Here is a 12,940-nt window from a genome sequence, read left to right as displayed (position 1 = left end):
GCAGCCTTTATCAAACTGCAGGCTTGTGATTTGATTCTTTCCAATGCTTCCCTCCAAAGAAGCCTTTTCCTTAGGAAGCAATGACTTGGATACCAAGAGAGGTCTCTTCTGTTTCCTAGGAAGACACAGGAAAATGTGAGCAGAGGAGACAAAAGCCATACACCAAGGCACCACTGGGAGATAAACCCAGGATCTCCTGTTTATTAGACAGGTGCTTTAGCCAGATAAGCCATGGTGCCTGCCTCGAGAAAATGTTTGCAACTGTTCCATTTGATGGTCCAGGACAACACCTGCAACTTCTAAAGGACAGATGTTCCACATTTCCCTCAGGACCTGCAAACCCTGAGGTGTCTGGCTCTCCGTGCACAGAGAGCCACAGCTGAGATGACAGAGGGCTTCTAACATGTGCTTCTCCCACCAGCCACTGTGATCATATAGCGGTTAGTGATCTGTGTTTCGACCACAGCAACATCAGCTCAGTTCTCAGTCATGGTAACCTTTCCACCAGCTCTAAACTTCTCATTTGCCATTTTCCAAGTGTGGGGAGGTGTCTGCCCCCAACCAAGCAGGAGAAAGATTAAGGCAGCCTTGCAGAGGCTGCGCAGAACCCAGCCTATCAAGAAAAGTCTTATTGGGAGAGCCAATCAGGAGAAGGCTTGCTGGAGCAGCCCATATATAAAGGGCTGCTCAGCACAGCAAGAGTTAGTCACTGCTTGGAGTTTGAGGAGGGAGGTTTGGCTGGGGAAGGGGAAGGGGGAGGGGAAGGGGAAAGGGAAGGGTGGGCACCATGATCAGAGTAGTGCTGGGTGGGTAAGCGGAGCAGGAGTGACCTTCTGGTTGAGTGCTGCCAGACTGAGGCCCTAATACAAAGGCAGAGGAAGATGCTGGGGCTGTGGGGAAGTGGTCTAGGGAAACATATGCAGGGTTGGAGGTTCAGCACTTTTGCCTCCGTAGCCACTGAAACAGGTGACTACACCCTGGACTGCAGCCGACCACTGAGGCAAGTGTCTGGGTAGAGAACAGCTGCCCCCGGGAAGGGGGGAGAGAAATGAGTGAGGCACAGCCAGAGGGCTGTGTCCATAAGAGGACACTGAAGTCCTGAGAGCGCCATGGATCCTAATGATAAAATAGATGCAGCCAGATGCCACTAGATGAAGGCACACCGATGAACAAGAACTAATTACCAGGATGGCCAGAAAGAGGCACCACATGCCCCATGGCACCAAGACTTAGCCGCAAGGAAGGCTCTCTCTGTCTTGAACAAGCACTTAGAAGGATTCTGCTGACAGGTCTTTTCTTTTTCTGAAAAGAGATACAAAAAAGGAGCCAACAGACACACTAGGTTCAGCAAGGAAGAACTGGCAGGCCAAGCCAGGCTCTCCTGGTTAGTAGGAAGGCTCTTCAGCCAGCTCTTCCCAAAGATCACTATCTAGAGACCTTTTAACAGCCACTGCAGATGCTGACCATAAAACAGGCAAAGAGATGACAAAATAGAGTTCTCCACTGCCTGCAACCATCAAGCTACCAGGAGTTCTGTGCACAGATAGGCCCCTGCTGGGGAGAAAAGGCCTTGTTAGAGACTCTTCTGACACCAGCCGTTCTCAAATAGTGTTTAGTGCTCTGTATTGTGACTTCAGCATCCACAGATGCCAGTTCAGTTGGGGGACATTTTTCCTGTCTCCACATTTGTCTAGTGCCTCCTTTCAACACTTGTCACCAAAAAGACCTGTTTCTTTTGCAAGCAATGTACAGCTAGGCAAAGGCAGTCTTCTCCATTTCCTCAAAAGATCACCAAGCTGTGAGGAGAGGACACACATTCAGCCAGACTAGATCCTGAATCTTCTCTTTATTCAGCAGGTGTCCAAGAAAGACACAAATCTACACCGTGTAGAGGTCAAAAATAGGAGTTTATTACACACAGCGCTCGCGGAGTGTCACCTTGCTTATTAGGCTCAGAGACATTGTTAATTAATTAATTGCAATAGAATATATAGATTTTCCACAAGTGGGGGAAAGTGACGGGGTAGGCAGTTCCACACCCCGGGATAGGTTTTGCAGCAAGACAAGATAAGCACATTAGCCAATAGTTAACAGATTACATAATATCTCCACCCATGGTCTCAAGTTAGCAAGTTAACATTTAATTAATACTTTGATAAAATGTTGTTAGTATAAAATATCTATGTTGAATTCTGATTTGCGGTCCATAGGAATGGAGCAACTCCTTTGATTGTCCAAGAGGTACATTCCTAGGGGTTAAAGCAAAGAAACAGTGAAAGTATATGGCAATAAAGATTTTCTGTGAGTCTAAAGGCAGGCATTGGTCCGTGGGAAGGGACGTGGAAGAATTACATACCTTATACTGACATCTGCCAACTTTTCATAAAGTCAAGATTGGATCTGTGGGAAGAACGTCTCCCTACAGAAGAAACAAACACAATAGGAACAGGGATTCTTTGTTCAATCTGCAACTCTGAATAAGACACAATTCTTTAGTTCTTAGCTCCAACACCTGGCAATTTGCTGACCAGGCCTACCTTAGCAAGCAAGGCTTTCTGTTTACCCCAGCTTTCTCTTAGCTTATCACTATTTGCTAGGCCTCTGATCCTTGACCATACTCTGGACTTTGAGTCTGGAAAAGAGCTGGCACGATCCATGCACCAGGTTGCTACATAAAGAGCAAATAGATTTTTAATCCTTCACATGAAGTAATGGCAAAGCTCTTGGTTCAGGCCTGTAGCAGCGATGGAATAAACTGCAGGTTCAAATCAAGTCTCTGGAGTCCATCCACAACTGGGATGGGGCATTCAGTCCTTTGTACAGAGCTGAAGCTTGTTTGTAGCAAAGTCCCTCCAGAGGTATGAAGCAGGACTGAAGACAAGATGGAGATGAGGCATCAGCCTTTTATAGTCTCTTGCCACGTGGTCTTTGCTTTCTTTGTCCCAGGGACACTCTATCCAGCACGTGGCATAGAAAAACCTTTGAGTTCTGTCCACAGGCAGGTCCCTGCATACCTTGAGGAGTCACAAGGTGTATCTGCCTTCTCTCAATGGGTCGATTGTATAGCTGATGGTCCTTAGTGGGCCATCAAGCAGGCTAGGCAGAACTGCCACCAACTTGTCTTGAGTGTTCCCCAGAAGCAGAGCACGAGTTTGAAATATGGACAGCATAGAACCAATATTCATAACGTCAACTACAAAAATGATACACATCTAGAGATAGCATCATTATAATCAGTCAATCAGAACCTCTTCACAGACCCCTTACGTGGCAACTTTTCTACAATATTGGCTGCAAATATAGAACAGTGGTCGCAATGGTGATCTATACAGTTACAGATTAAGTCATTAATGTCACAGGAGGTGACATGGTATCAGTGAGACTGACATTGGAATGCTGCCTCCAGTTTTGGTGTCCTCAGTTGAAAATGATGAGGTGAAATTGGAGCTGGGGCAGCAAAGAGCCACCAAATGTTCTGAGGGCTGGAGAAAAATGCCTTCTAGTGAGCTATTGAAAGAGCTCAGTCTGTTTAGCTTATCAAAAGAAGATTGAAAGGTGACTTCACTGAAGTGTTGAAGGGCCTTAATGGAGAGAAAATATTGGGTGTTAGAGGGCTTTTTAATTGAGCAGAGAAAGGCATAACAAGACCCAAAGGCTGGAAGGTAAAAAGAGACAAATTCATATTACAACTAAGGCACAAATATTCAACAGCGAGGATGATTCACCACAGGAACAGGCTACCAAGGAAAGTGGTGGATTTGCCATCTCCTGATGTCATTTAATGAAGACTAGATGCCTTTCTGGAATGTGTTTGCCCCCAAGGTAGCTCTTGGGTCATACAGGAGGCCTGTGATATGCAGCGGTTCAGATTAGAAGCTCTAATAATCTCTTCTGGCCATAAAGTCGACTAATTTCTGAAAAACTGAGTGTAGCATTGGCAGCAGCGTCTGATATTTTCCTGTCTAGCCGGCTTGCTGCCTAGAATGATCACTCCTTTGGTGGGGTGATCCACAGGGAGTAGCTCAAACCTCCAAAGTGCCTGGCCAGGGGCAGGACATTAGCACAGCAAGGGAGGGGTGTGGCAGTGACATCACAAAGGCCTTTTCCAGCACCTCAGACTATTGGTCAAAGGGGGTGGGGAGGTGGTGACCTCACAGAGAGATACTGACATCATCCAGGCAGGGCAGGGGCGAGGGGCCAGGGAAACCTCAGAGACCCCTGTGTCTTTGCTTCAGCAAATCTCCTCCAGGTCTCTCCTTGAGGACTGACAGAGTATTCGGGTTCACGGATGTGAGCACCAGGAGGAACCTCTTTCGAGTTTTCTCCTTCCCTTGTAGGGATTTTACTAGAAAACAGCCGTCCCTCTTTAGAAGGCAAGAGCCTCCTGGACGTCTGAAACCTGTTCAATCTGATTCTTCTGGTGAGAGCTGAATTCTAGATATGGAAAACACAAGCTTAAGGAGGCAGAATTTTATTCCACACCTGGGATTTTGTCCCTTAGAATCACTGGAGACATTAGGGTTTGTCCTTTTTGTTTCACCTTTCCCTCCATCCATCCCTCAATCTCTCCTTTCTCATCGTCTTTTGCTTCTTTTGTCCTTTCTCCTGTTCCCCTCCCAACACCAGGGTGTGTGTGTGTGTGTTGTGGGGGAGTGCTCTGCAGCTGCCACTGCGGGTGGTCCATCCAAAACTGTAGGGCTGAAATAGTGCTCGGACAGTGATCCCCACTGGTGACCTGGCCCATCCTTTGTGCTATCTGGTGAGAACCCTCAGCCTCCCCTCCTCAGGCTCTACCCTGATTGGCTGAGCAGGGGATTATTGACAGGGAGGAGACTCAGGTCCTTGTTGTTCTCTTTTAAGATCAAGGAAATAAGTCAGAACCAGTTCTATGTTTCACAAATTTTGCTGCTTCTCTGCATTAATTGTCTCTGAGCAGTTCATGATTCTCTCTAACATTACAGTTCTCCTCAAATACTTGCTGAATAATTACTGTGCACTGTTGTTGGTCTGGAGCTCATCTGAGAGCACTTTATTCAGGTCATTCAATGTCTGAAATTCAAGTTCCGATGGTTAGTTTGAAAATCAGGGTTATTGGGTCCTATTCCCAACTGTGCCACTGCCTGGCTGTGTGACATAAGAGAAGTCAATTCTCCTTTCTCAGCCTTAGCTTCTCCCTCTTTCAAGTAGAGATAATAATGATCTGCTCCTACCTACCTCACAGTGGGTGGAGGATGGGGATCTATTGGAGAGTGTCACTAGGAGTAGGGCATAATATGAGGTGTCCTATTACGTTTACTCAGAGCAGATTAACACATAATAGAATAGCTGAAATAGTCTATTTGATTTGTATGTTTTTATTTTGAAACTGTTAAGAGCAGCAAGGACTTAGCTCAGACTGAAGCATCTTATCTAATGTTTGAGATCTAAGTGTCTCCTCTTTGTGTGCGACAAGATAATTTAACACAGTGTGACAGACAGGAGATGCTTTTGTTTTGCAACAAAATATTTTTGCAAAGAACTTTTAAGTTCTGAAATGTGGAAGCTGGTTCTCAACTTGGAAATATCCACCCTCTGCTGCCATGAATTCCAGTAGATTGTTCACTGTCAGGGAAAATTGATCTATTAGCTACCAGGAAAGGTGTCTGGGCACCATATCCCCCTGCTTCTTCCAGTGCACCCCTGGCTTGGTCACGGCTGCAGAAGTATTCTATATGCATTGAGTCTAATTCTTTTCTAAGCCTTCTTAGCACAGCTGGTTGTGTCTCAGTCTCATAATCTGAAATCTTTGAGTTAAAGCCTCTCAGAAGACAATGGTTTTTGCTCCCTGCTTCAAATTTTCTAAAGGAAATCAGAGAAAAGAGACTACAGGAGAGTGTTTTCTAGACACCTTCGCACCCATCTAACGCGCACACACACACACAGAGAATCTTCTAAGGCATTAACTTTTCCTTCTCTATGGAGTTTGTATTCTCCATAGAGCAAAATATATCAAAAACATGCAAGTCTAAACCTAATACAATATGAAACTCAATACAGATAAAATCTCACCCTCAGAGATCTTCCAATAAGCTTCTTTTGCAGACTAGGCTTATTTCTAGTCAGGACCCAATCTTTTCACCTGGTGTAATCGTTGTTCCAGCTCAGGTGGTAGCTAGGGGATTTCCTATGACTGCAGCCACCTTTCTCCCATTCTATCCCCTTATATAACTTTGGTACAAGGCAGGAATCTTTTGTGTCTCTCCTGGGAAAGAGCCCTAGGTTTAAGATGGATTCCTGTACCAGGTGACATGCTCACATGTCCTGTGAGACCCCAAGCCTTCATTCTTCCTGGCCTGACTCACAGATGGTGGAGGAGAGAGCCATCTACAATCAATTGTCCTGGTTAATGGGAGACATCAAGAGTCTAAAATACTATTAATGGCCCACACTTTTCATCATTAGAACACGACCTCAGAGCTATATTTCATATTTCTAGTTTCAGATACCAGAATGATTGGTTCACACAAATATGATGAACACACACAGTCGATTATAAACTTTGTAATGCTACCTTACATGAATAAAGCATATTTCAGTTACATTATATTCACACTCATTAGCATATTTTAATGAAGTCATATGGAGTGCAACGTCATAGCAGGGAAAGGGTTTTACTGCAGCACCTGGGAGCAGTTGAGTTTCATATTCGGGCTGTTGTATGAGTTTCTCCAGGTTTCTTGTAAGCACACAGGGCCCTTAGCAAGTACTCTTGATACAGGCATGGCCCAGACATGATAAAGTGATGGGAATTGCATTTTCCTTTTTAATTTTTGTATTTCCAGTGACATTTCTGTTTGTGATTTTGTTTTGCTTTGTATAACTGTGTTTTCTCCTGGATTTGCTATTTAACTAAAAAAAGAATAAGGCCTCACTCAGGGCTCCGGATGGAGGAGCAGGCTGGGGCTAGGACTGCTAAAAGAGCGAAAGCATCAGGTTGTTTGTATTGTTTCCTGCTCTCATTTTCTGTGTAGCCTTGTTTGTGCATGAAATTTGCTCAGTTGGTAAAGCATCTGACTTTTAATCTGAGGGTCCAGGGTTCAAGTGCCTGGTCAGGTAGAAGGACAATTCCCCAAGATTTTCAGAAGGCATCTCTTGAGGACTCTCTTTGACTTCAGTTTTTTCTTTTCAGAACTTGGCCTTTCCTAGGAAGGGCCCTTTATTGCTTGGGACTGAAGGTGTTACTTCCTCACCTCTCCACTGGCATTGCAGTCTGGAGGAAGAAAGGCCTCTGGGCATGCAACAAAGTGCTGTGTGCTGATTTTTTGAGCAAATGTAGGGCTGGCCAGAAAGGCATGTTCCCACTGGGTATTCCCTAAAAGAAAAAATTATCCCCACAGAGTCTTTCATGCTAGAAGTCAAACGTCTGTGGCTGGTCCCATGGGGTAAGGGCTGGTATTCAGAGCTATGAATCCTGAAATCAAAGTTCAAGCCCCTATAGAATTGTGGGGTCCTTTCATTGCCTGCTATTTTTCTGGGATTTCCAACACTTCCTCTTGCTCTCTCCAATGACATGGTAGCATGTCTCTTGCCGCTAGCTGTTGTGACTCACACAAGAGGGCATATTTGATCCCAAAGCAAGGCCCTCCCTTAGGCTCAGTCTGAATAGAGGTCAATATAGCACTGCATGAGACAGGTCAATTTTATTTTGCTTTGTATAACTATGTTTTCTCCTGGATCTGATATTTAACTGAAAAAAGAAGAATGTCTCTGGGTGCCACATGGAGAAGCAAGATGCGCCTAGGGCTGCTAAAAAAGGAAGAGTAGCAAATTTTCTGCCCTCTTTTTCTTGACAAGTTTCTCTTCTGCACCAAACTTGGCCCGTTTTCTGTGAGCCTGGCTAGCTCAGTTGGTAGAGCATCAGACTTTTAATCTGAGGGTTCAGGGTTCAAATCCCTGGTCAGGTGAAAAGGGAGCGTTTCTTCCTATGGTACTCCTCCAACAGCTAAAAAAGGCATCTCCTCAGAAGGTTATTTCACAAGAGTCATCTTTCTTCCAGGACTTGGTCTTTCCTAGAAAGGGCCATGTACTGCCTAGGATGGAAGGGGCAATTTCCTCACATGGCCACTGGCCTCTCAGTCTGGATTAAGAAAGGCCTCTGGGAGTTGCAGCAAACTGTTACATGCCAACTTGGTGAGCAAAGGCAGGGCTGCACCTGCAGGGTCATCCTCAGCAGAGATCTGGGGGTTGCCTATTGGTCCCATGGTGTAAGAGCAGCCCTCAGGACTTTGAATCCTGCAATCTGAGTTGAAGTCTCAGTGGGATCTGAGGACAATTCCTGTGCGACCTAATCCTGCTGGGTCTTCCAAGGCTCTGTCTTGCTCTCTCAAATGATATGAAAGCCTGCCTTTTGCCTGCTAGCTGTTGTGACTTGAGCACAAGAGGGGATGTTTGATCCAGAAGGCTGGTCGTGCTTGGAGTCCTGTAGGTAGGGATGGGAGCTCCATTTCCTCTGAGTCCTGAAGCTGGGCTGCAGCCTGGCCTAGGAGGCAGCCCTATTGGTTGACCAACTGGCCCAAAGTCACTTGAGCGGTGTTGGTGTTCCCCAGGAATGCTGAGAGGCCTAAGGGAAGGAGGCTTAATACTCCTCCCTATCAGTCAGGGTGGAAGAGGAGGGCTGCAAGAGTGGGAAGGTTGATGAGCTGGGCCTTCTAGCATTTAGTTGGGTACATGGTGAGGAACGCAAACTGGGAGAAGCAGTTGCTGGCCTGTGAGGAATGGCTCAGCCGGTGGTGTAAGTGGACCTTGTAATTACCTACAAAGCTGTGATGCTCAAGACCTATCTTTCGGCTACAGGGAACTTCCTCTGCCATGTATTTCCCCCTGCTCCACGAGTGCTGCTGAGGCTGAACAGGACCTTCCAGTTCTTGTGGGGCAATAGGATGTCCCTACCTAGATAGGAGACGTGTGGCTTTTCTGCCATATTAGAAGAGAGGTTGGGCCTTGTGAGCTTTGAAGTCTTTTATGGCTTTACTTTTTTGTTTTTACATTTTCAGTGGGTGGCTCCCAAGCAAGAGTTGACTCACCTGATCTTTCTTTCTTCTCCTGCTCTTTCTCAGCAAGGGGAAGAAAAAGAAGCTCTCCTTCAAGCTGGAGTCAGAAGGATAACATAAGGATGACTTCCTGAGTTCCAGCTCCAGTCTGTTGCTCTGCCAGCTGATTCATCGAAGGGCTGCCATCACTTTCTCCAGGTTCACCCATCGGTGTGTTCAGAATGGAAAGGGGTAACTAGTGGTGTTCCCCAATGGTGAATCCTAGGACCAATCCTATTCAACTTAGTCATAAATGATCTGGAGAAAGGGGTAAACAGTGAGGTGGCAAAGTTTGCAGATGACACTAAACTGCTCAAGATAGTTAAGACCAACGCAGACTGTGAAAGAATTTCAGAGAGACCTCACAAAAGTAAGTGATTGAGGAAAAAAATGGCAAATGAGATGTAATGTGGATAAATGTAAAGTAATGCACATTGGGAAAAATAACCCCAACTATACATACAATATGATGCGGGCTCATTTAGTTACGGTTAATCAGGAAATATATCTTGGAGTCGTCGTGGATAGTTCTCTGAAGACGACCATGCAGTGTTCAGCAGCAGTCAAAAAAGCAAACAGGATGTTAGGAATCATTTAAAAAGGGATAGAGAATAAGACAGAGAATATTTGCCCTTATATAAATCCATGGTACACCCACATCTTGAATATTGCGTATAGATGTGGTCTCCTCATTTCAAAAAAGATATACTGGCACTAGAAAAGGTTCAGAGAAGGGCAACTAAAATGATTAGGGTTTGGAATGGGTCCCATATGAGGAGAGATTAAAGAGACTAGGACTTTTCATTTTTGAAAAGAGGAGACTAAGGGGGGATATGATAAAGGTCCATAAAATCATGAACGATGAGGAGAAAGTGAATAAGGAAAAATTATTTACCTGTTCCCATAATATAAGAACTAGGGGCCACCAAATGAAATTAATGCACAGCAGGTTTTAAACAAATAAAAGGAAGTTCTTCTTCACACAGTGCACAGTCAACATGTTGAACTCCTTGCCTGAGGAGGTTGTGAAGGCTAGGACTATAACAGGGTTTAAAAGAGAACTAGATAAATTAATGGAGGTTTAGTCCATGAATGGCTATTAGCCAGGATGGGTAAGAAATGGTATCCCTTGCTTCTGTTTGTCAGAGGATGGAGATGGATTGCAGGAGGGAGATCACTTGATCCTTGCCTGTTAGGTTCATGCCCTCTGGGGCACCTGGCATAGGCCACTGTTGGCAGACAGGACACTGGGCTGGATGGAACTTTGGTCTGACCCAGCATAGCCATTCTTATACTCTTATGAAGGGAGGGGCAGAGAATTCCTTCTTGGGTGCTGGCTGGTGAGTCTTGCCCGCATGCTCAGGGTTTAGCTGATCGCCATATTTGGGGTTGGGAAGGAATTTTCTTCCAGGGCGGATTGGCAGGGGCCCTGGAGGTTTTTTGCCTTCCCCTGCGGCGTGGGGCACGGGTCGCTTGCTGGTGGATTCTCTGCAGCTTGAGGTCTTCAAACCAATTTTGAGGATTTCAATAACTCAGTCCTGGGTTAGGAGTTGTTATAAAATTGGATGGGGGGGTTCTGTGGCCTGCCTTGTGCAGGAGGTCAGACTAGATGATCATATTGGTCCCTTCTGATCTATGAGTCTATGATTCTATGATTCTATGTGGGTATTTCAATCCCTCTAAGCATAGTGTTCGGCATCTTCATGGACCTGGAAATTCACTCGTTTCCAAGTGTGACACTGTATGGAATTGTGAGACACTTTGGTATTAATAATAAAATAATAAAATCTGATAAAATTGCAATGAATCGGGTTAGATATGCCATGAAAGCTGTCAGTGAAAATGTTATGATTTTCCAAGTATGATCATTTTGTTTCTATATTTCGATCACCTTTGTATTGTGAGTTATAGATATGTAGGGTATATCTGTATTTCCAGACTTGGGCAGTGTTTCTGGGTGACACCTCCAGACATATTGGCATCAACACTGCCTAGCCTGTTTGATGGCCCATTGAGGGTCATCAGCTGTACAATGAGCCCATGGAAAGGACCAAGGGGATACATCTATTGAGTTAGTAAGACATTCCTGGGTAAGCCTGTGTAATGAGAACTCCAAGGCTTTTCCATGCCATGTGCTGTGAATCTTGTGTTTGGGACACAGGAAGAACAAGCCACATAGCAAAAGGAATATAAAGCGCAGCTGCATCATCTCCGTTTTGTCATCAATCCTCCTTCCTGCCTCTGGAGCAACTTCTCTACAAACTGAACCCTGGAACAAAGGACTGAATGAGTCATCCAAGCTGTGGATGTGTTCCCGACAGACTTTCACACCGGCAACTCACTAACACTGCTAAGAACCTGATCTATCCGTTTTGGAATGTATCTGACTGCTTTCCCATTTCCCTTCATTCTATCTTATTTCGTTTAAATCTTTAGTTTAGATGGTAAAGGATTGGGTGGCAGTGTCGTATTTTGGGTAAGATCCAAACCTATACTGACCTGGTAACGTGGCTGACCTTTGGGGTCAGAAGATCATTTTGTTTATGTGAGCAGTTTTTAAATAACCTCTCACTGTGCTGGATCTAGGTGCTGACTTGGAGTCAGAGAACTGGGATGCAATAAGGGGGGTGTGTGATTTCTTTTTTCAGCTTCTCGATAGCCTGTGTGGGTGATCTCTTTTTCAGCCTGCCCCGATCTTGGCATTTTCAGTGAGAACTGCCTCTGGCCCACCAGGTCACACTAAGCACTGAAGTTAAATAAACAGAATTTTTTTTATGACAAAGTCTTATGAAATCAACTGAACTCCTTTGTTTTCTTTCATCTCAGCAAGATTTCCTCTTACCCAGCCTGATATGATCTCCCAGCTGGAACAAGTAGAAGAGCTATGGGTCCCAGACCTCCAGGGCTCTGAGGAAAGAGAGATCCTGAGAGCTCCCCGCACAGGTGAGAAAACACTAAACCAACTCAGAATCTGTAAGTGCCTGAAGGAAACATCTGGTATGCCCAGCAAAGCCACTTCCAGATGAGGAGTGGTTTAATTTCAGTCACATTGTGTTACAATCACATCCATAGAATGAGACAATAAGTGTGTCAAAGTCCAGCAGATCATACACGATGGAGGCACACAAGGGAAAGGGGGAGGAGATCAGGTCTGTGGAGATCCTCTTGATATTTGAACTCACATTGTTAGAATCAAAGTTCAGACTTGACACTGGAAAACCTGCAACTACCTGTCTCTCAGAACACCTGTGATGAACAAGATCGAGTTGGGACACCGGTTCTGCTTCAATCATGTATTTTCTCTCTGTTCTCTCTTTCTTCTCCCCGCAATTCCTCGTATCCAATGTCTCTGCCTTTCTCCTCTTGTTCCCTCTCCCCCTGCCCTTTCCCAGTGGCAGCGACTCACAGGGCTTCTCCCCTGGTAGCTGGTGCTCATTATCAATCAAATAAATCAAAACACTTTCACCAGCAAGTGGATTTAGCCCAGGACCCTCAGAGTCAGCAGCTGTTATACCCCCACTGAGCTCTCTGGTCAGGTGTCCTGGCACTGGAAGCCTCCTGTGTAGATTCTAAAATAGCGTTTTTGCAGCAGGGGGCTGAAATATTGGACTGGACCTTGTAGCTCCACCGTTATTTTATTGAATTGCTTCAAAACAGCAAGTATAGAAAGTCTCCTAAGTGTCAGGCTCTCTGCCATGGAAACAGCTGCCCCTGCTCTCCAGGAGTCTGTGAGTTCCACCCAGCAACGTACAAACCTGCTCCGAGCTGAAGGGGGGTCAGACAGTGATGGTAACGCAAATCTTCAGACAATTAACCCAAGTCCCTTCCTTTCTTGAACCCAGGACGTGCCAGTCACTTGTTAGCCCTGGCAT

General features: G+C 45.3%; 1 non-coding gene across 1 annotated transcript; it reads left to right on the top strand.

The window, feature by feature from the left end:
* Positions 1–7,870: 7,870 nt before the first annotated feature.
* On the top strand, positions 7,871–7,943 carry TRNAK-UUU. Its single transcript has one exon. It is a non-coding gene; the product is annotated as a tRNA-Lys (tRNA).
* Positions 7,944–12,940: the final 4,997 nt, after the last annotated feature.

This window comes from Gopherus evgoodei, chromosome 8 (genome assembly GCF_007399415.2).
Source record: "Gopherus evgoodei ecotype Sinaloan lineage chromosome 8, rGopEvg1_v1.p, whole genome shotgun sequence".
NCBI lineage: Eukaryota > Metazoa > Chordata > Testudines > Testudinidae > Gopherus > Gopherus evgoodei.
Note: the sequence above shows the minus strand (reverse complement) of the source record. Positions and strands in the feature narration are given on the sequence as shown.